The sequence below is a fragment of the Procambarus clarkii genome, chromosome 76, assembly GCF_040958095.1.
Source record: "Procambarus clarkii isolate CNS0578487 chromosome 76, FALCON_Pclarkii_2.0, whole genome shotgun sequence".
In the NCBI taxonomy this organism is placed as follows: Eukaryota; Metazoa; Arthropoda; class Malacostraca; order Decapoda; family Cambaridae; genus Procambarus; species Procambarus clarkii.
Window position 1 is genome coordinate 14,822,832 of NC_091225.1, and position 22,993 is coordinate 14,845,824.

General features: G+C 36.0%; 2 long non-coding RNA genes across 7 annotated transcripts; both read right to left on the bottom strand.

The window, feature by feature from the left end:
- Positions 1 to 266: 266 nt before the first annotated feature.
- On the bottom strand, positions 267 to 8,534 carry LOC138357091 (uncharacterized). 4 transcript variants are annotated; one of them, XR_011224764.1, is made up of 5 exons: positions 8,412 to 8,534; positions 8,047 to 8,134; positions 6,363 to 6,491; positions 5,676 to 5,795; positions 267 to 1,559 (listed from the first exon to the last, which is right to left on the bottom strand). It is a non-coding gene; the product is annotated as an uncharacterized lncRNA (long non-coding RNA). The 4 variants fall into 4 exon arrangements; XR_011224761.1 differs by having other exon boundaries at positions 5,676 to 5,787; positions 8,412 to 8,531; XR_011224762.1 differs by lacking the exon at positions 8,412 to 8,534 and adding an exon at positions 8,379 to 8,399 and having other exon boundaries at positions 5,676 to 5,787.
- Positions 8,535 to 13,842: 5,308 nt separating this feature from the next.
- On the bottom strand, positions 13,843 to 21,753 carry LOC138357092 (uncharacterized). Of its 3 annotated transcripts, none has more exons than XR_011224765.1 (5): positions 21,613 to 21,753; positions 21,252 to 21,339; positions 19,584 to 19,712; positions 18,059 to 18,159; positions 13,843 to 15,153 (listed from the first exon to the last, which is right to left on the bottom strand). It is a non-coding gene; the product is annotated as an uncharacterized lncRNA (long non-coding RNA). The 3 variants fall into 3 exon arrangements; XR_011224766.1 differs by having other exon boundaries at positions 18,059 to 18,167; XR_011224767.1 differs by lacking the exon at positions 18,059 to 18,159 and having other exon boundaries at positions 21,613 to 21,752.
- Between the last annotated feature and the right edge of the window lie 1,240 nt (positions 21,754 to 22,993).

Sequence of the window (22,993 nt, forward strand, 5' to 3'; positions counted from 1 at the left end):
TTCCTCTAAACTATATATTATTCCTTTTTTTTAATATTTATTATTATTATGTTTCAATATTCAGTTTAATTTTCAATAAATAATTTGTAATAATAATAAACGTTTTTCACAACTATTCTTTAATTTTTTTTTTAATATAATGCTTTCATTTTACTAATGTATTTTTCTTTTCCCGATTATTATATATATTATACATACGTACGTGTCACCTTTGACTCAGGACAAAACACAAGAGGTTGTTAAAAACAAATTTACAAAAAACAACCTTCAATTAAAGTATGTTTATTTACACAATAATAATCATTACATCTCAAACGGATACAGTAATTTAGGATATTTCTACTCACCTCTAACTGCACAACATAAAGGGGGCCGCACAAATTCACTGATTACAAATACACAGTACAACAATACTCTTAAATATAGTAAGCACACCATTTCAATGTTACACTCGGGGCAAAATTCTTGTAGGTCCCAGGTATACTGTCTATCAATGATATCACACATCAAAACTATTTTACGTGCTACACTACTTATTGATAACTATACACACTTCAATCACTTTACAATCGAAAGCACATTATGTATTAAACTTCAACTATCTTAATACACAAGTTTAAAATATATTGTTAACAAACACTCACGAGTACCTTAGGGTATTTCTACCCCTTCCCGGCGCACATATTCAATTAGTACAATTACAACAATCCTATTTAACATTTCACGTTCATATATTCTTAGATAATACTATATTACTGTACATCAACCACACTAAATATTAACACATTAACCCTCAAAGTTAATATTCTCACTACTTCCTTCAATGATTCATAATCAAAATATCTTTGCCCTCTCCGTCACATTCCGTGAGATACGAGATTTTCTCAGACAAACACTCTCCCAACACAGTAACTATTGTGCAACTGACCAAAACTGTTACAAACATCAAACGTATTATTCATATCTATTTCCTATTGTACTTCTCTATACACTTTTACTTTAACATTGGTTTCGACATTTCTCACTACAGAACGTTCAACGCTAACAATACTACAAACTTACTTTTCTGAGGTTCAAACAAAACGGCCTCACATTGCCCACTTGTTTTTTTTATATTGCTAATATTGGACTTATTTATTAACTTTTATTATATATTTATATTAAATAGTATAATGACCTATTCTTTTTAATTACTAAATTACCGATTTACAATGATTTTTAACTATTTATTGACTGGTCCTTAACAATCAAGTATTAACCAATATTTATAATGATTATTCTTTATAAACTATAATACAATTAATAACAATCTAGAAATACTATATGAAACTTGCATTATTTTATTTACAATCATTACAATTCTTCGGAGTATTTCTTAGCTATCTGCAGCCTTATCAATTTGGGGGTTCCGCCGGAGCACCCCCAAGGCCCAACGCGGCGCCTGCCCGCTGTAACTACGAATGTCTGTCGACATCATGGCCGCAGTAGTCTTGCCCTCGGGCTCCATCCCTTTTCCTTGTTCATCAATGGTGTACCTCGTGCGCCTTCCGTAGTCGGTTCTGGAAGTATTAAGGCAGTAAGGGTGGCCACAAACGGCCATGCACTATGAACGAGACAGCCAACGAACCTAACCCTTAAGGGTACTGCTGAAATTATTTTCTAACAGGAGGGGGACATTTCCACAAGCCTCATTAATGGATAAAGCCAGGGTGATACCCTGTGCGAAATTCTGAAAAGGAACACTGGAACAGGGGAAAGCAGTGACTACACGGGAAAGGAAGAGAAACAAAAGTCTTCCAGGAAACTACTCGGTAGCGAAGTAACGTAACTAACAACCCAAGCAGAACTTTACCGGGAAAAACAACAACCACTAACAAACAATTATTTGGGGGGGGGGGGATACAGTTACCGTATCTGGGTCAAGGGCACAAGTTAATCCAGGGGGAGGGATCTAGCAACCAATATTTCATTTCTAAATCTTCTAATATATTATTATCAAAAAACCAAACAATCAATATTTACATGACGAGTATATCATGTATATAATATCCTAATTTATCAATAAAACCATACATCTAATATAAAAAACGGCTCCTAAGGCGCAACTGCAACATCCTTCCGTCCACAGTGACACGAACACAATTTATAAGTTTGGTAACACTCCCCCTTACAGTCATCTCCATTGTATGTTGCCCTCCCAAACCATTTTACACCTCAATAGTTAGCCTAAAATACTCCATTAAGACGCGTAATTGTCTTTACTCTCAGTCTCCATCAGCAGTCTGCGACCACCAGTACCCCAAGAACTTAAATATCTGGGGATCTGAAGCAAACTTAAATGCACACAACGAAGGCTACGGATCCGTCAATGTCGATTATGTCTTCTCATTAATATAGTAAACTAACATAAATAACGACGAACATAGTAAACAAACTACCACTCTCTTAATATTTTCATACCGACATGATGCGAATAATACAATGAATGACTAATATACATTATTCTAGCAACTATTCAATATACACACATTTACATATACACACACATTCACAAACAATAACTAGTAACTTACAAATATAACTCAGTTTGCACTAACATGTAAAACACAGACAACCACTAGAGGGATAAGGAAAAGCACAAAATACTCCTTCCAAACTACTACGTCCCAGGACAAGTAGCCGGCTAACAGGCCGGCCACCGCCAGCTAAGGCCTCCACAGGGGTCCCGGCTAAGGCCGTAACGAACTGGCCCAGCTAATGGGCATAGTACGGGACACACCGAGGGCATGGCGGAAAATGCCACATAAAACGATAACAAGTCAAGCAAAGGCACCCGATAACTAACGCGACTAAAACCCGGACCTAATAATAAAGGACTTAAGTAATACTATCATACAGTAGGAACTCTATAAATACATCAATAACTATTTCTCCCACACTGGGGAGGAGGAAGTAAGCACGGAAACCCCTAACCTTAAACAAACAAACAATAACCTACCATCCAAAAAACGAACACTAGTGGTCAACAAGGGCAAAATAAGCCCTTAAACACTTGACAAATGTCAACTGTAGAATCCGGCATCTGAACATCAGCTGCAACACCTCCAGCTGGACCATCTTCCACCTCAACAGCACCAACCTGGGACAGCAACAGCTGTACCCACAGCAGCTACAACACCGACTGGCCGGAATCTCACCAGCCGCAACACCAACAGCAGCTGCACAACAAAATGGAGTAACAACGTACGAACAGTGCCGGCTCGGACACTAGGGCAGACGGCTGCACCAGATGCAACACACCAAACTGACCATCGCCAGCTACAACAGTCACACGTCCCACGAAAAACATCGCCCGGACATCAACCCCTCAACGAAGGCAGCCAACACGTCGGTGCATGTGAAAACCTTCCGGCCTACACCGACCAGACAACACGTCGGATAACCAGCGGCCCGGGAGCCTGCAGATTATTTCCCCTTACACCCGGTACACAAACAGACTGGAAACGTTTACTGGTACTCAAAAACCAAACTAAGTACCGACAGCTATACATTACCAATGACAAAGTAAACAAAACAAGTATAAAGGTCAAACGATAAGTAAAATGACATGCACTTAAGCAATGCATAAATAGCAATAAATTCCTGAACGAACTAATCAGAATACGAGTCCAAGATAAACTTAAAGAGAGGCATGAGGCCCCAAGACAGCGTCTAGTACATCCTAGCTGACAAGTCAACATAATTGTAAACCAGTCAACATAATTGTAAACCAGTTAAGTAAAAACATCAAGCAACAGCAATGTCAAATGAAGGAATTTGCCACAGGAAACTATACGTAAATGCACGCCCAGAATAAACTTCAAGCAAGAGGCAAGGGCCCGATCCCTGCAACTATCACATCCTACCTGACTAAGTTATTATGTAAATCCAAACCACAAGTTCAACAAACGAATGTCAAAACACATAAAAACATGCAGCTTGACACTGCATAACAATCATTAATAAATTAAGGTCACTTATGGAAATTACAACTCCATGAAAACTTAAAGCTAGGGGCCGGAGGCCTGTGTCACAGCACCTACCTGACTTAAGTTATTAGGTCAAGCGATAAGCAAAATAATCAACATGTGTGTCAACCAGTAATAAATACATACATGCAGCAAGACGCTGCATAATTTGCGGGAATAATTAGCTTTTGTAACTAAACGTAAATGAAGGCCCACTAATCTTAAAGCACGAGGCAAGGGGGGGGGGGGGCCTACTCCGCGCCTATCACAACCTACCTCAGTTACTTGATAACTTAATGCCAAACAACAGTTAAACAATCACAATTGCAAAACCAGTAAGAGTAAATAACGTGCAGCTTGACCCGCATAAATTATATTCATAAATTTAGGTACATTCAAATTATATTGGTATTGCGTAACATTAAAGTCAAAAGCATCACGCTTGTACCTCACGAAATAGTTAAACCTAGGTTACGTTACTTAATACAAGACTTAATGATTTATTTATTCACTTAATAAAACATGCACGAGGCCAATGCATAAATTTTATTTAATTGCAGAGAAAATTCGTAGTTCAAACCCCAAGGAAGGTAACAGCAACAGACTTGGACCCGTGATGCTGGTCAAAGATAAATCAATTGTCACCCATAACAAATTGTAACTGAAAGACAATATTAGTTTTTTATATAGCCAGCATTTACAGTAGGGTAAGTCATTTACAGTCAATGATCTAACACTACATTCACGTCTGCTTTACATTTATATCTATAACCAATTTCACTTCATTTCGGTAACGTTTCACATATTAAAAACTTATTACCTTGGCATTCTAGGGAATACAATAACATTTATATATACAAGGTACATTGCCTTTTTTTATAATACATAGCATGGTATTTACACTTGTAAGGCCATTAGTACGCGCAGCGTTTCGGCAAAGTCCTTATTGTAAGATAATTTTTACTACCTCAATTCTAGCGGATTTAATAACGTGATTCATACATTGCAACAAACTATACCTCAGATTAGTACGTACACGTATATTCAACCACATTGGTATATTAAACCTCCGAATGCATTGACAGCTTCATTGCTAATTTAAACTAAGATTAATAGGCACCATACAGCTAATTGAAACCACATAACACACCAATGATCACAATGGTAAAGTTGTTTTTTGCATTGGGTACATGATTACGAGATTGGGGACCACTAGATATAATCAATTTTTAAACCAACTATGTACAACAATATGAATATGCAATTAGGTACTTTTTAGTTTAAATATTAGGTAATTGTAAACCTATTCTTCCTAATTACGTACTTTATATTAATGGATTACAGTCAGAAGATTATTAGCAATTTAGGTACCTCTATTTTAATTATTTACTTATGATTCCCTACAACTATCTATCCCTTTACGATTCAACAATTCCCCAACAATATTTATCTACATCAACTATATATTTCCCATTCATTGACAACACATTTAATGCCCTCTGTAAGGACAACCCCTTCTACGCGACTCCATCCTATTTCTCTATTATATATATTCAACTTTCAATATCAATCCACATTAATAACTATTCAAAACCCGCTGGATATCTAATTAGATGCTAGACGATTCTCCACTATCAACATTTACGACCTATTTTAATTCTTTCGTACCTTGTATCCAAGACAGAAACTGGATCCTTCAACAGCTGGAGGTTGTGTCCCTAGAGTAACTACACACGATGGTACCAACGTCATCCACCTCGAGGGTCCTCAACCGTGTCACCTGCGAAACTATATTCTATTCAGGATTCTGAACATTCATATACGATAAACATTCCTTATCACCATTACTATCTCAAATACACACCAATGCACTGTTCAAACAACAAGACACCTTAGGAGGGAGGGGAGGGGGTGCCTCAGGGGCCAATTTTGAAATGGGACATGCATCGAGTTATGAATCCAAGCGCCAGTCCACCTTCCAGACACTGTGGGGGGGGGGGGGGGAAGGGGGGGGGGGGTTTATCAACTAAGCTTAATCTCTTCTCTGGGAGCTGCGAGTGTGTGACCTGTTCTTCATGTCTATTTCACCATCTATGGATGAATACCGCGTAGCATTCAGATACACACACACAACAAAGCTTCCACACGTTATGTTCACTTACAGCCATTTAGTTTTATTACATAATAAAAGTGCTCCGTCTAGTAAGGCTGGGTCTCATGACGTCTAATGCTCAAAGTACACCACATGATTCATTCAGGAATGATAATATATTTAGTACTACTTGGGATTTCAGTTTTATGCACTACGTAACTAAATTCTTGGAGGAAGATGTGTTGATATAACATATCACTCACCTGCAGGTCACAGCCTCTTCCATTACTCTCCAGTGTGGCGTTGGTTGGTCTCCACCAATGCTGCTTTCACCACAAATACATACTTCACCATTGCTGTTTCGCCCGGCCCGCACCTCTCCACACGCTGATCTGCATGAAATATAATGCATAATATCCATCCATTTAACCTTAATAACAATTGTTATTAAGGGCTACAAACATCGATTTATGAACACTCTAGTCCTAACTCCTTACACAATTATTTCTTCCATCCAAAATCTTTTCCCATCATATTCTATATTTCTAACTAACAATTTGTAGATTACTTTCTGATGTCTTCCATCATCTAAACGCTGTTATGTTTTGCTATGTATTATAGTTTAGCAACGTGTGTCTCGCAGCTCTGACGAGAGCTAATTTTTTTTTCAATACCATCAAAGCGCAGCCATGACAATACTCAAAAACACTCAACCCCACACTCAAAACACCATGTCGGGTATACCTACAATCCGAAGCTAAACACGAAATTGAAATTTATTCGGGTTTCCTGATCGCGCATAATCATCCTCCCTTATCACAATCTCTTAGTTCTGGCTAGACAACATTAACTGCCAATTAATTACCTACCACTAGTAATTAGGGTACCTATATCACAAAATTGCATTATTATGTTACACGGAAAGGAGACTATGTTCCTAGTACACAATTCTCAATTAACACTACAAAATCAAGCCCACACCATATACTTCCTGCTACACAATGATAACCAACAACTCGTGGACCAATAGCTGAAGCTCAACCTTAACTTACAAAAGTGACTTACTCTTGACATGTTTTTTTTCACTTTTGCCTCAAACTACACTGTTAGAGCGCACGCTATCCCGCTCACTACACAATTACACCAATATCAACAACCACCACCACCTACACACTCCCACGTGTACTGTCGCCAGACACCTACAGTAAACATCACAAATACTGTCACGAGGCTCACATCTCCAGTTGAAATTAATCAACCATTGGTCGCAAGTCAACCATAACCTTATCACCTACACGTATAAATGATAAAGCTCAATATTTTTTATGACATCTTTGTCCTACGAAGGAGGTCGCGCTTATTTCATGCTGTATATTCAACATTATAAACAAATTCACTTAATAATGGCAGTAATATTTGAATAATGTTTTTTTATCAACTATGTACCGAAAACGACTCCGGTCAATTTATGTCTACGTCCTTCGACGAGGACAGGAAGGCTACGTATTGTCAACAGTTCCCCCCCCCCCCTCATACGTCAAATTATGTACCCACGTAACCCGAACACTTTAAAGTGTGGGGGGGAGGGGGGGGGGACAACAGCACTTTAAAATTTGATAACTACACTCGACCCCGACCGAGAGCGCCCAAAGCCTATCCACAGACTTATTCACTACTCTCAATCAGCAAAGTTACCGGAAGCAACACCACCATCCTCCTTCCACACTAGATTTTTATACTATTTTAACATTAATTACCGTAAAAAGTTGTTAAGTGGTGTAACTCATACCTTTTCATATTTAAAACAACTGATGGGGGTCCTAATATGGCTGTAGTAATAACTGCTCAAACTTCCATTGCCCAAATTAGGCTCTAAATTACGCTATTCCTAATACAATATTACTATGCCTCTAACTATTTCCAGTGTGCCGGATAGGCCCATCATACCTTGGTAACTCAAGTACCACTACTGGAACATCTGCCACCACCTTCTGCTCGCCAGGGTATGACTCCAATCATCCCTCCTTCAAGACTACTGTGGAAAAAAATACCAATGTTACAAATCAATACAGTACGTAAACATTATTAAATATCTTTTAGTACTGATTATGGGTCAGGACTAACACATATCGCACTATATATACACCCCAACACGGGGTATATACGACAGCTAACAATAATAGAGATCTTTGCCCCTATGTGCGTTTTGACGGTGTACAGAGTGACAGTGTAACCTAGGGGTCTGTCACCAAAGCGAACCCCAAAGGGTAACGGGCTACCAGCTAAGAGTAACATCACGCCCTAACACTAACTTGTACACCTCTACTCGGCTAATTCTAGGGGCAAAATAACGTTCCGTTGCGCCTGAATGAGCAGGTGGACTCAATAGCCAATCACCTTTCTCATTTTCAGTTGACGTCACATTGTCGCAACCTGTACGGTCATTCGTCGCCTCGACGTAATTGGATACCCGAGTAGTTAATGAGATTTATTTTTGGAAAATGAAATATATACAATAAAATGTATACACAAACTATAAGAAACATACATGTACCAAATGAATGAGATTTTATTCAGTTTTATATAATTTACCTATTTTAAATTATCTGTTAGATTACGCACCTGCCAGAAACGCTGCGCGTACTAGCGGCTTTACAAGAGTGTAATTACTGTATTATGCTATGTATTCCCACAAACACAATGTACCTTCTTGTATATAAATTACAATTTGTAACTCTATTTTTGCTAAACATTCAGAAGTAAATGAAGGTTCGTTGAAGAATATTCTTCAGTACTGAAGAATATTCTTCAGTATTGAAGAATATTCTTCAGTATTGAAGAATATTCTTCAGTATTGAAGAATATTCTTCAGTATTGAAGAATATTCTTCAGTATTGAAGAATATTCTTCAGTATTGAAGAATATTCTTCAGTACTGAAGAATATTCGTCAGTACTGAAGAATATTCTTCAGTACTGAATAATATTCTTCAGTATTGAAGAATATTCTTCAGTATTGAAGAATATTCTTCAGTATTGAAGAATATTCTATAGTATTGAAGAATATTCTATAGTATTGAAGAATATTCTATTGAAGAATATTCTTCAGTATTGAAGAATATTCTATTGAAGAATATTCTTCAGTATTGAAGAATATTCTTCAATACTGAAGAATATTCTTCAGTACTGAAGAATATTCTTCAATACTGAAGAATATTCTTCAATACTGAAAAATATTCTTCAATACTGAAGAATATTCTTCAATAGAATATTCTTCAATACTGAAGAATATTCTTCAATAGAATATTCTTCAATACTGAAGAATATTCTTCAATAGAATATTCTTCAATAGAATATTCTTCAATACTGAAGAATATTCTTCAATAGAATATTCTTCAATACTGAAGAATATTCTTCAATAGAATATTCTTCAATACTATAGAATATTCTTCAATACTGAAGAATATTCTTCAATACTGAAGAATATTCTTCAATACTGAAAAATATTCTTCAATACTGAAGAATATTCTTCAATACTGAAGAATATTCTTCAATACTGAAGAATATTCTTCAGTACTGAAGAATATTCTTCAATACTGAAGAATATTCTTCAATACTGAAAAATATTCTTCAATACTGAAGAATATTCTTCAATACTGAAGAATATTCTTCAATACTGAAGAATATTCTTCAATACAATACTGAAGAATATTCTTCAATACTGAAGAATATTCTTCAATACTGAAGAATATTCTTCAATACTGAAGAATATTCTTCAATACTGAAGAATATTCTTCAATAGAATATTCTTCAATACTGAAGAATATTCTTCAGTACTGACGAATATTCTTCAGTACTGAAGAATATTCTTCAGTACTGAAGAATATTCTTCAATACTGAAGAATATTCTTCAATACTGAAGAATATTCTTCAATACTGAAGAATATTCTTCAATACTGAAGAATATTCTTCAATACTGAAGAATATTCTTCAATACTGAAGAATATTCTTCAATACTGAAGAATATTCTTCAGTACTGAAGAATATTCTTCAGTACTGAAGAATATTCTTCAATACTGAAGAATATTCTTCAATACTGAAGAATATTCTTCAATACTGAAGAATATTCATCAATACTGAAGAATATTCTTCAATACTGAAGAATATTCTTCAATAGAATATTCTTCAATACTGAAGAATATTCTTCAATAGAATATTCTTCAATACTGAAGAATATTCTTCAATAGAATATTCTTCAATACTGAAGAATATTCTTCAATAGAATATTCTTCAATACTATAGAATATTCTTCAATACTGAAGAATATTTTTCAATACTGAAGAATATTCTTCAATACTGAAAAATATTCTTCAATACTGAAGAATATTCTTCAATACTGAAGAATATTCTTCAATACTGAAGAATATTCTTCAATACTGAAGAATATTCTTCAATACTGAAGAATATTCTTCAATAGAATATTCTTCAATACTGAAGAATATTCTTCAATAGAATATTCTTCAATACTGAAGAATATTCTTCAATAGAATATTCTTCAATAGAATATTCTTCAATACTGAAGAATATTCTCCAATAGAATATTCTTGAATACTGAAGAATATTCTTCAATAGAATATTCTTCAATACTATAGAATATTCTTCAATACTGAAGAATATTCTTCAATACTGAAGAATATTCTTCAATACTGAAGAATATTCTTCAATACTGAAGAATATTCTTCAATACTGAAGAATATTCTTCAATACTGAAGAATATTCTTCAATACTGAAGAATATTCTTCAGTACTGAAGAATATTCTTCAGTACTGAAGAATATTCTTCAATACTGAAGAATATTCTTCAATACTGAAGAATATTCTTCAGTACTGACGAATATTCTTCAGTACTGACGAATATTCTTCAGTACTGAAGAATATTCTTCAGTACTGAAGAATATTCTTCAATACTGAAGAATATTCTTCAGTATTGAAGAATATTCTTCAGTATTGAAGAATATTCTTCAGTATTGAAGAATATTCTTCAGTACTGAAGAATATTCTTCAGTATTGAAGAATATTCTTCAGTACTGAAGAATATTCGTCAGTACTGAAGAATATTCTTCAGTATTGAAGAATATTCTTCAGTATTGAAGAATATTCTTCAGTATTGAAGAATATTCTTCAGTATTGAAGAATATTATATAGTATTGAAGAATATTCTTCAGTATTGAAGAATATTCTTCAATACCGAAGAATATTCTTCAGTACTGAAGAATATTCTTCAATACTGAAGAATATTCTTCAATAGAATATTCTTCAATAGAATATTCTTCAATACTGAAGAATATTCTTCAATACTGAAGAATATTCTTCAATAGAATATTCTTCAATACTGAAGAATATTCTTCAATACTGAAGAATATTCTTCAGTATTGAAGAATATTCTTCAGTATTGAAGAATATTCTTCAGTATTGAAGAATATTCTTCAGTATTGAAGAATATTCTTCAGTACTGAAGAATATTCTTCAGTACTGAAGAATATTCGTCAGTACTGAAGAATATTCTTCAGTACTGAATAATATTCTTCAGTATTGAAGAATATTCTTCAGTATTGAAGAATATTCTTCAGTATTGAAGAATATTCTATAGTATTGAAGAATATTCTATTGAAGAATATTCTATAGTATTGAAGAATATTCTTCAGTATTGAAGAATATTCTATTGAAGAATATTCTTCAGTATTGAAGAATATTCTTCAATACCGAAGAATATTCTTCAGTACTGAAGAATATTCTTCAATACTGAAGAATATTCTTCAATAGAATATTCTTCAATAGAATATTCTTCAATACTGAAGAATATTCTTCAATACTGAAGAATATTCTTCAATACTGAAGAATATTCTTCAATAGAATATTCTTCAATAGAATATTCTTCAATACTGAAGAATATTCTTCAATACTGAAGAATATTCTTCAATAGAATATTCTTCAATACTGAAGAATATTCTTCAATACTGAAGAATATTCTTCAATAGAATATTCTTCAATACTGAAGAATATTCTTCAATAGAATATTCTTCAATACTGAAGAATATTCTTCAATAGAATATTCTTCAATACTGAAGAATATTCTTCAATACTGAAGAATATTCTTCAATAGAATATTCTTCAATACTGAAGAATATTCTTCAATAGAATATTCTTCAATACTGAAGAATATTCTTCAATACTATAGAATATTCTTCAATACTGAAGAATATTCTTCAATACTGAAGAATATTCTTCAATACTGAAGAATATTCTTCAATACTGAAGAATATTCTTCAATACTGAAGAATATTCTTCAATACTGAAGAATATTCTTCAATAGAATATTCTTCAATACTGAAGAATATTCTTCAATACTGAAGAATATTCTTCAATAGAATATTCTTCAATACTGAAGAATATTCTTCAATACTGAAGAATATTCTTCAATACTGAAGAATATTCTTCAGTACTGAAGAATATTCTTCAGTACTGAAGAATATTCTTCAGTACTGAAGAATATTCTTCAGTACTGAAGAATATTCTTCAGTACTGACGAATATTCTTCAGTACTGAAGAATATTCTTCAATACTGAAGAATATTCTTCAATACTTTAGAATATTCTTCAGTACTGAAGAATATTCTTCAATACTTTAGAATATTCTTCAATACTGAAGAATATTCTTCAATACTGAAGAATATTCTTCAATACTGAAGAATATTCTTCAATACTGAAGAATATTCTTCAATACTGAAGAATATTCTTCAATACTGAAGAATATTCTTCAATACTGAAGAATATTCTTCAGTATTGAAGTACTGAAGAATATAGTACTGAAGAATATTCTTCAGTACTGAAGAATATTCTTCAATACTGAAGAATATTCTTCAATAGAATATTCTTCAATACTGAAGAATATTCTTCAATACTATAGAATATTCTTCAATACTGAAGAATATTCTTCAATACTGAAGAATATTCGTCAATACTGAAGAATATTCGTCAATACTGAAGAATATTCGTCAATACTGAAGAATATTCGTCAATACTGAAGAATATTCGTCAATACTGAAGAATATTCGTCAATACTGAAGAATATTCGTCAATACTGAAGAATATTCGTCAATACTGAAGAATATTCGTCAATACTGAAGAATATTCGTCAATACTGAAGAATATTCGTCAATACTGAAGAATATTCGTCAATACTGAAGAATATTCGTCAATACTGAAGAATATTCGTCAATACTGAAGAATATTCGTCAATACTGAAGAATATTCGTCAATACTGAAGAATATTCGTCAATACTGAAGAATATTCGTCAATACTGAGGAATATTCGTCAATACTGAAGAATATTCGTCAATACTGAAGAATATTCGTCAATATTGATGATTATTCGTCAATATTCTTTTTTATTAATATTTAATTTTTATTTCTATATTCATTTCATTATTATTAAAACATTGAATAGTAATGTTTTCCCCAACTATTTTGTAATATTAATGATTTTTCAATATATTATTTATACTTTACAAATGGCTCTTTCTTTTTCGACATACACTCTCACTAACGTCTTCAGGGATGGCTTTTCTATTTTCACACAACGTCCTATTTCCTTCAAACAAGGGTTATATAGAATTTACATACGTCTCATACATGACTACAAACAAGACAGAAGAGGTTGTTAAAAACAAATACACACAAAACAACCTTCAATTCAAGTATGTTTATTCAGACAATAATAATTACATATCAAGATGATAGAGTCATTTAGGGTACTTCCACTCACCTATACTTGCGGAACCTCAAGGAGCCACACAAATTCACTGACTGCAAATACACATTACAAGATTCATTTGTAATATAGTAAGCAAAGCATATAAATTTTACACTCTTGGGCAAAAATTCTTGTAGCTGCGATGTATACTGTCTATCATAATGATATCACACATCCATACAATTTGATGTGGGTACACTACTTATCAATAACTATACAAACTTAAATACCTTGACACTCGAAAGAACATTATGTATTAAATTTCAAGTATGTTCTTTGACAACAGTTCAAACAATATTATTCACTAAAACTAACGAGTACCTCAGGCTATTTCTACCAATTACCCAACAAATTCAATCCGTAAAATTACAACATTCCATTTTCACGTTAATACAGTACTATCTATGAGTATATTATTCTACATCAACGGCACTACATTTCAATCAATTAACGCTCAAAGATAATATTCTCACTACTTTCTTCCATGATTAATAATAACACTATCTTTTCCATGTCACTCACACTCCGGGAGATAACAGATCTTCTCACACACAGTCACTATTGTGCAAGTGACGAGACAGCAAACAGGTTACAAACCTCAAAGGTATTATTCATATCTATTTTCGATTGTGTTTTACTTTAACATTTGTTTCAACATTTGTCACTACACAACGTTCAACGCTAACACCACTTCAATTTTAATTTTCTCACCTTGGAACAAAACCTGCTCAGATTGCAGACTTATTTTTTGGATAATGCTAAATCATATTTAATTTGATTATATATTAATAACAAAAAAAAAATTAATTATTTACTATATGTATTACCTATTTTATTCAGTAACAATATTTGCTCATTAACAGCAATGATAATGACTTATTCACTAGTGCATAACAAAGTATTATGCAATCATTAGTATGATTATTCATTATATTTATAAACTACATTTTAATTACAATTCATAACTACATCTATATGTAGTCAATTAAACTTGCATTAATTTATTTACACTAATTACAATTCATCCGATTATTTCTTAGCTATCTGCAGGCTTATCAATTTGGGGGTTCCGCCCGAGCACCGCAAACCACGCGCGGAAACCACAACCCAGAAGGGCGAACGCCTCGGCTGCCCGCTGGAACTAGGAATGTAGGTCGAACTCATGGGTCCAGTTGTTTGTCCTCGGGCTCCATCCCTTTCCATTCTTCATCAATGGTGTACCTCGTGCGCCTTCCGTAGTCGGTTCTGGAAGTATTAAGGCAATAAGAGTGGGCAGAAACGGCCATGCACTATCAACGTCACAGCCAACGAACCTACCCCTTAAGGCTACTGCTGGAATTCGTTTCTAACAGGAGGGGGACATTTCCGAAACCGAACTGCCCAACTGTCATTAATGCATAAAGCCAGGCTGATACCCTCTGGAGAAGTCTGAAAAGGATCACTGGCACAGGGGAAAGGAAGAGAAAAAGATCTCCCACGAAACTAGTCTCTAGCTAAGTAAGGTAACTACCAACCCGAGCAGAACTTTACCGACAAAAATAGGTGGGGGGGGGGGTCCACTTTCCGTATCGGCGTCAAGGCCACAAGTTAATCAACGGCCATCCATCTAGCAACCCATATTTATTTTTTAACTTTTAAATTTTAATATTATCAAACAACCAAACAATATATATTTATATGACCACTATGTATATATTATAAAATAATTCTATAAATATAACCTTATAACGAACACCTCTTAAGGCGCAACATGCTTCCGTCCACAGTGACAAATTATAACGAGGGTAACCGAGTCCGTTAAACTGATCTCCACTCTATGTTGGCCTCCGAAACAATGTTACACCTCAATAGTTAACCTAAGAAACTGCCTTAACACGCGTCAATGAGTTTAGTCTCAGTGTCAATGACCATCTGCGACCAGCAGTAATCCAACAACTTAAACATCTCCCCATCTGAGGCAAAGTGACATGGACACCAGGAAGGCTAGCGATCCCTATTTGTAAAACGTCTCCATAAACCGCCGGCCGGGAAGCCCGCATATTTATACGACAAATATAAACATAATACCTGAATAACATCGCCACCTTAACTCATCACACGAAGAACGTTGGCTGCAGACCAGACCATGAACGCACTCACCTAAGACGCCAGTGGCTATAACTTTCATGGCTACATTGCCAACACAAACGTCTGGATAAACCAGCGGCCTGGCACGCCACACATGTCTGCATAAACCGGGAGCCTGCAGATTCTTTCGCCCTACACCTGCCAGACAAAACGACTAGAAACGTTTACTGGTACTGCTAAACGAAAATGGTACTCTCGACCTGTCAGTAATAACGTCATCACAAAGTCAACAATCACCACCTATCTCTAAAGCGGTAAGTAAAATGACTTCCACTGAAACAATGCATGAGTACCAATACATTCCGAAAGGAACTAATCATAATATGAGTCCAAGATAAAAGTAAAGCCAGAGCCATGAGGCCAAAATACAGCGTCTAGGACATCCTACCTGACTTAGTTTAACTTGTACGTGAAGCATAACTAATGTCAAACCACCAAAGAAACGTGCACCGTCACACTGCATACAATTATTTGTTTTTCACGACATTTATGGAACATAGAATTTTATGAAAACTTAAAACGTACGGCCCGGAGGCCTGTGACACAGCAGCTACCCTAACCTACCTAACTTTACCTATTAACTTAAACGCGATAACCAATATTATCAACAAACATAACTGTAAACCAGTAATAACTAAATAAACCTCCAGCAAGACGCTGCATAATTTGCGGGAATACTTAGCTGATGTAACTAAACGTCAATGCAGGGCCAGTAAGCTTGAGGTAAAGGGGGGTGGGGGGGCCCTACTCCGCGCCTATCACACCCTACCTGAGTTAATTCATATTTGTAACTCGCCAACTACCACAACCTACGTTACTTCATCAATAACTAAATACAATAACCAACACTTTTAATAACTTAATAAAACATGCACGGGGGCAATGCATCAATTGTAATACATTCCAGAAAAACATATCCTACTTGCAAGCCCAAGGAAGGTAACAGCAATACACTTGGACCCGTGATGCGGGTCAAAGCTAAATACATTACGGATACATATTTTGTCACCCATAACACATTGTAACAAACACAATATAACATTTCATATAGCCACCGTTTAGAGCAGGGTAAGTCAATTACAGTCAATGTTCTAACAATACATTCACGTCTCCTTTACAATTATATCTATTACCAATTTAGCTTAAGTTCTGTAACGTTCCCCATATATTAAAAACTTATTTGGTATTTCCTAGAATGCCAATCACATTTATATATACAACAAGGTACATTGGCTTTGTTATAATACATAGCATGCTATTTACACTTCTAAGGCAATTAGTACGCGCAGCATTTCGCCCACATCCTTAATCTAAGATAATTTTAACTAGGTCAATTACACCGGATTTCATGCAATGATTGATACAAACAAAACGTGAGATTAGAAGGTACAGGTATATTAAACCACATTGGTATATTAAAGTTCCCATTCCATTGACACCTTCATTCGTCATTTATACTAACATTAATAGGCAACATACAGCAGTTTAAAACCCCATAACACAGCAATGGTCACTTTTTTCCATGGGGTACATTATTATAATATTGGGTAACTACATACAATGCTATTTTAAAGCAACAATGTAGAAAACAAGGAATATGCAATAACGTAACTTTTACTTTAAATATTTGGTACTTATCCTAAACCTATTATTCCTAATTAGGTACCTATTCTTCCTATTTACGTACCTCTTGGTGTAATCTCCCAACACAAATATTAGGAAATTAGGTACTTCTAGTTTCACTATTTACTTATGATTCCCTACAACTATCTATTCATTTATGATTCAACAATTACCTATTATTATTTCTCTACATCAACTATATATTTCCCCTTCCTGGACCGGACCACATATTTACTGCCCTCTGTAAGGACACGCCTTCTAGGCGACTCCCTCCTATTTATCTATTATATACATTCAACATTAACTATTCAAAACCCCCTGGATATCTAATAACCATCAAATTACACGCTCGACGATTTTGCACTATAAACATTTACAACAAATTGTCATTCGGTCGTACCTTCTATGGAACAGGAACTTGATCATTCAACAGCTGGAGGTTGTGTCCATACAGTAACTACACACGATGGTATCCACGTCTAGGGTCCTCAAGCGTGTCACCTGCGAAACTATATTGTATTCAGGATTCTGAATATTCATATACGATAATCATTAATTTTCACCATTACTATCTCAAATACACGGCCATGCACTGTTCCAAAAACAACACAGCTTGGGGGGGGGGGGCCTCATGGTGCATGTCCCAAATCAAAATTGGCCCGAGTTATGAATCAAGCGCCAATCAACCTTCAAGACACTGTGGGGGGGGGGGGTTTATCAACTAAGCTTCATCTCTTATCTGGAAGCTGCGAGTGTGGCCTGTTCTTTGTTTATTTCAACATCTATACATGAAAACCGCGTACCACTCATATATACACACACCGAAGCTTGCACACGTTATGGTCACCTCCAGCCATTTACTTTATTTTATAATAAAACTGTTCCGACTAGTAAGGCTCGGTCTCATGACGTCTAATGCTCAAAGTACACCACATGATTATTTCACGATTTATAATATATTTAGTACTACTTGCTATTTAACACTTTCGCGCTCTCGGCGCTCAACAAAAAAACAATACCCCAGATGCTTTTGGCACTTCGCGCGCCTATGCGGTAAGACTGAAAAAGTGTACACTCTTTTTACTGTCCTGACAATAATTGAAGGCGCACGTATTTAAATTTGGTATCACTGTGTTCGCAATGAAATTGTCTATAAGAGCATACCTATAAAATGCCGCCCAAGCATAAGGGCTGTCAACACCAAATAAAAAACTATTCAGATCACTCGCCAAGAGCGCCAAACAGCAACAAAATGTTTCCACTCTCTTAATGGTTGCGAAGCCTACAGTTGTCCTACATCGCTAATTGTGGTATCATTGGAATCGCAATAAAATTCTCTACACGGACATGCATATAAATATAGATTTAATGTCGTAGCACACCCAAAACAATGTGGGAAGTGGCCGAAGTGTTACCCGCGGCAGCATATCGGCGAAACTCGCTTTGAAAAGTGTATATTCAATTCACTGTCCTGACATTATTTGTCGATGTATGTATTTCATTTTTGTACCAATGTGCTCGCAATAGAATGTTCTATAAGAACATAAGTATTAAAGGTCACATAAGGATGCGTTCGACCGGCAACATATATAAAAACTACGTCGATTACACTCGTCGTGTCAATAATACAATTGTTTTACCACGATGATTCACTGCCACACCGTTTTCTTTTATAAGCTGTTCGGCTATTAGAAAAAACGGAAATTTCATGGCAAACATTTGTATACTATTCCCAAGTTGATCGGATAATAAATGGATTTTATACAAATATTTTTTCGATGGACTACAGGCGTCGTCTGTTATGCGGTGACGCATAAAAAACGGTGACGACTCATGGATAATCCTAAGCGCGAAAGTGTTAAGTTTTATCGACTACGTAACTAAATTCTTGGAGGAAGATGTGTTGAAATAAACATATCACACACCTGCAGGTCACAGCCTCTTCCATTACTCTGCAGTGTGGCGTTCCTTCCCCTCCACCAATGTTGCTTTCTTCACAAATAGATACATCACCATTGCTGTTTCGCCCAGCCCCCACCTCTCCACACGCTCATCTGCATGAAATATATTGAATAATATGCATCCATTTCACATTGACAACATTTCTTAAGGCCTACAACCATCTATGAATACTCTAGTCCAAACTCCTTACACAATTCTCTTCCCTGCGAAATCATTTCCTATAATATAATTCAACCTCTAACAATTTGTATATTACTTTCTGACATTTAACTCCCTTTAGATGAGGGAAAACTAGAATACATAGCCAAACATGTCTTGCACCTCGGACCAGTGCTAATTCTTTTCAATACCATCAAAGCGCAGCCATGACAATACCGTTCCCCACACTCAAAACACCATGTCGGGTATACCTACAATCAGAAGCTAAACAAGATATTTTCAATTATTCGGCCTCCGTGTTCCCGCATAATCATCCTCCCTTCCCCCAATAACCCTCTATGTTACACTTCTGGTTAGACAACCTTAACTGCCCAATAATAACCTACCAGTAGTAATTGGGGTACCTATATCACCACACATTGCCTGATTATGTTCCAAGGAAAGGACACTATGTTCCTAGTACACAATTCTCCATTAACACTACAAAATCAAGTCCACACCAAATACTTCCTGCTACACAATGATAACCAACAGATCGTGGACCAATACCTGAAGCTCAACCATAACTTAAAAAAGTCACTTTACATGTATTTTCAATTTTGCCTCAACATACACTACTGGTGGAGCGCACGCTATCCCGCTCACTACACAATTACACCAATATCAACAACATAACCACCACCTACACACTCCCACGTGTACCGTCGCCACCCACCTACACTAAACAAGACAAATACTGTCACGAGGCTCACATCTGGAGTTGAAATTAATCACCCATTGCTAGCAAGTCAACCGGAACCTTCACATCCCATACACGAATAAATGATATTGTTGACCTGTATTTTTTTTTTTACGAGCTCTTCCTCCTACGAAGGAGGTCGCGCTTATTGAATGCTGTTTATTTAACATTATAAACAAATTCACTTCATATTCTCGGTAACATTCAACATTTACTTATTGAAATGTTATCACCTATGTACGTCAAACCACTCTGGTAAATTTATGTCTACGGCCTTCGACGAGGACACGAACGCTACGTATTGTCAACGGTTCCCTCCCCTCATACCTAAAATTATGTACCCACGTAACCCGAACACTTTAAAGTGGGGGAGGGGGGGGGGGCCACAACAGCACTAAATTTGGATCAAAGACTACACTACCCACACCGAGAGCGGCCAAACACTATCCACCGACTTATTCACTACTCTTAATCACCAGTTACCGCAAGCAACACCACCATCCTCCTTCAAGACTAGGAATTTAGACTTTGAGCAACGTTTTACACCACTTAATGTTAAGTGGTGTAACTCATAGATTTTCATATTTAAAACATAACTGATGGGGGTCCTGATATGGCTGTAGTAATGACTGCTCAAAGTTCAATGGCCAAAATTACGCTCCAAACTACGCTATTCATAATACAATATTACTATGCCTAACTATTTCCAAAGTGCCGGATAGGCCCATCATACCTTGGTAACTCAAATACCACAACTGGAACATCTGCCACCAGCTTCTGCTCGGCAGGATATGACTGGAATCACCGCTCCTTCAAGACTGCTGTGGGAAAATTAAATACAATGTTAAAATACAGTACCTAAACATTTATAAATAGATTTCAGTACCGATTATGGGTCAGTACTAAAAATGTCCCTGAATATATCCACCCCCCAACAGGGGGTATATACGACAGCTAAAAATAATAGATTTTTGCCCCTATGTGCGTTTTGACGGTGTACAGAGTGACAGTGTAACTTAGGGGTCTGTCACCAAAGCGAACCCCAAAGGGTAACGGGCTACCAGCTAAGAGTAACATCACGCCCTAACACTAACTTGTACACCTCTACTCGGCTAATTCTAGGGGCAAAATAACGTTCCGTTGCGCCTGAATGAGCAGGTGGACTCAATAGCCAATCACGTTTCTCATTTGCAGTTGACGTCACATACTCAATAGCCAATCACCTTTCTCATTTTCAGTTGACGTCACATTGTCGCAACCTGTACGGTCATTCGTCGCCTCGACGTAATTGGATACCCGAGTAGTTAATGAGATTTATTTTTGGAAAATGAAATATATACAATAAAATGTATACACAAACTATAAGAAACATACATGTACCAAATGAATGAGATTTTATTCAGTTTTATATAATTTACCTATTTTAAATTATCTGTTAGATTACGCACCTGGCAGAAACGCTGCGCGTACTAGCGGCTTTACAAGAGTGTAATTACTGTATTATGCTATGTATTCCCACAAACACAATGTACCTTCTTGTATATAATTAAATAATTAATTACATACATTTAATGTTTTACATTACACTCACAAATGATGATTTTCCAATACTTATTATTATATATATTATTATACTTTTTAAATAATAACATTAATTATTCAAGCTGTATGTACAGTACAACACAGTACAGCATAGTACAGTATCGTACAGTACAGTTCCGTACGCTACGATGCACTACAGTATACTGTACTGTATACATTACAATACAGTACAGTACCGTACGATACACTACAGTCAAGGGCACATTACTGTACACTACAATATACAACAGTACACAACCGTACGGTACACTACACTACAATGTACAGTACCGTGCAGTTCAGGGGCCAGATTCACGAAAGCACTTACGAACGTGTACATCTTTCCTCAATCTTTGACGGCTTTGGTTACATTTATTAAACAGTTTACAAGCATGAAAACTTGCCAATCAACTGTTGTTATTGTTATAAACAGCCTCCTGCTGCTTCGGAGCTCATTAACTGTTTAACACTTGTAAACAAACACGCCAAAGATTGAGAAAACATGTACAGGTTCGTAAGTACTTGCGTAACTGCTTCGTGATTCTGACCCCAGGCCTCACCACTGGAGTGGGGGGGGGGGGGGGGGGGGGTAGTCGTCGCCACGTCTCGTGTTCCCACTAGTTCTTGGGCGCTGCGACGGGGTGCTGGTGCGGCCGCTCACCGGCGTCTTAGCTCGCGGCATGGCGGCGGCTGGGAGTAGGCCGATTCGCCGTGTAGATACTGTGGGGCTTGCTTTCTCAGCTCCTGTGGATTGCCCTCTCGTATTACTCGCGTTACTGGACGTTTTGGATGTGAAGGTCGCCGATCTTTTAGGCCGGGAGAAACTTACGTATATGCGTGTGGCGGTGAAATTTGCAACGTCAGCCAGCTACCTCAACAAAACAGGGAATAGTG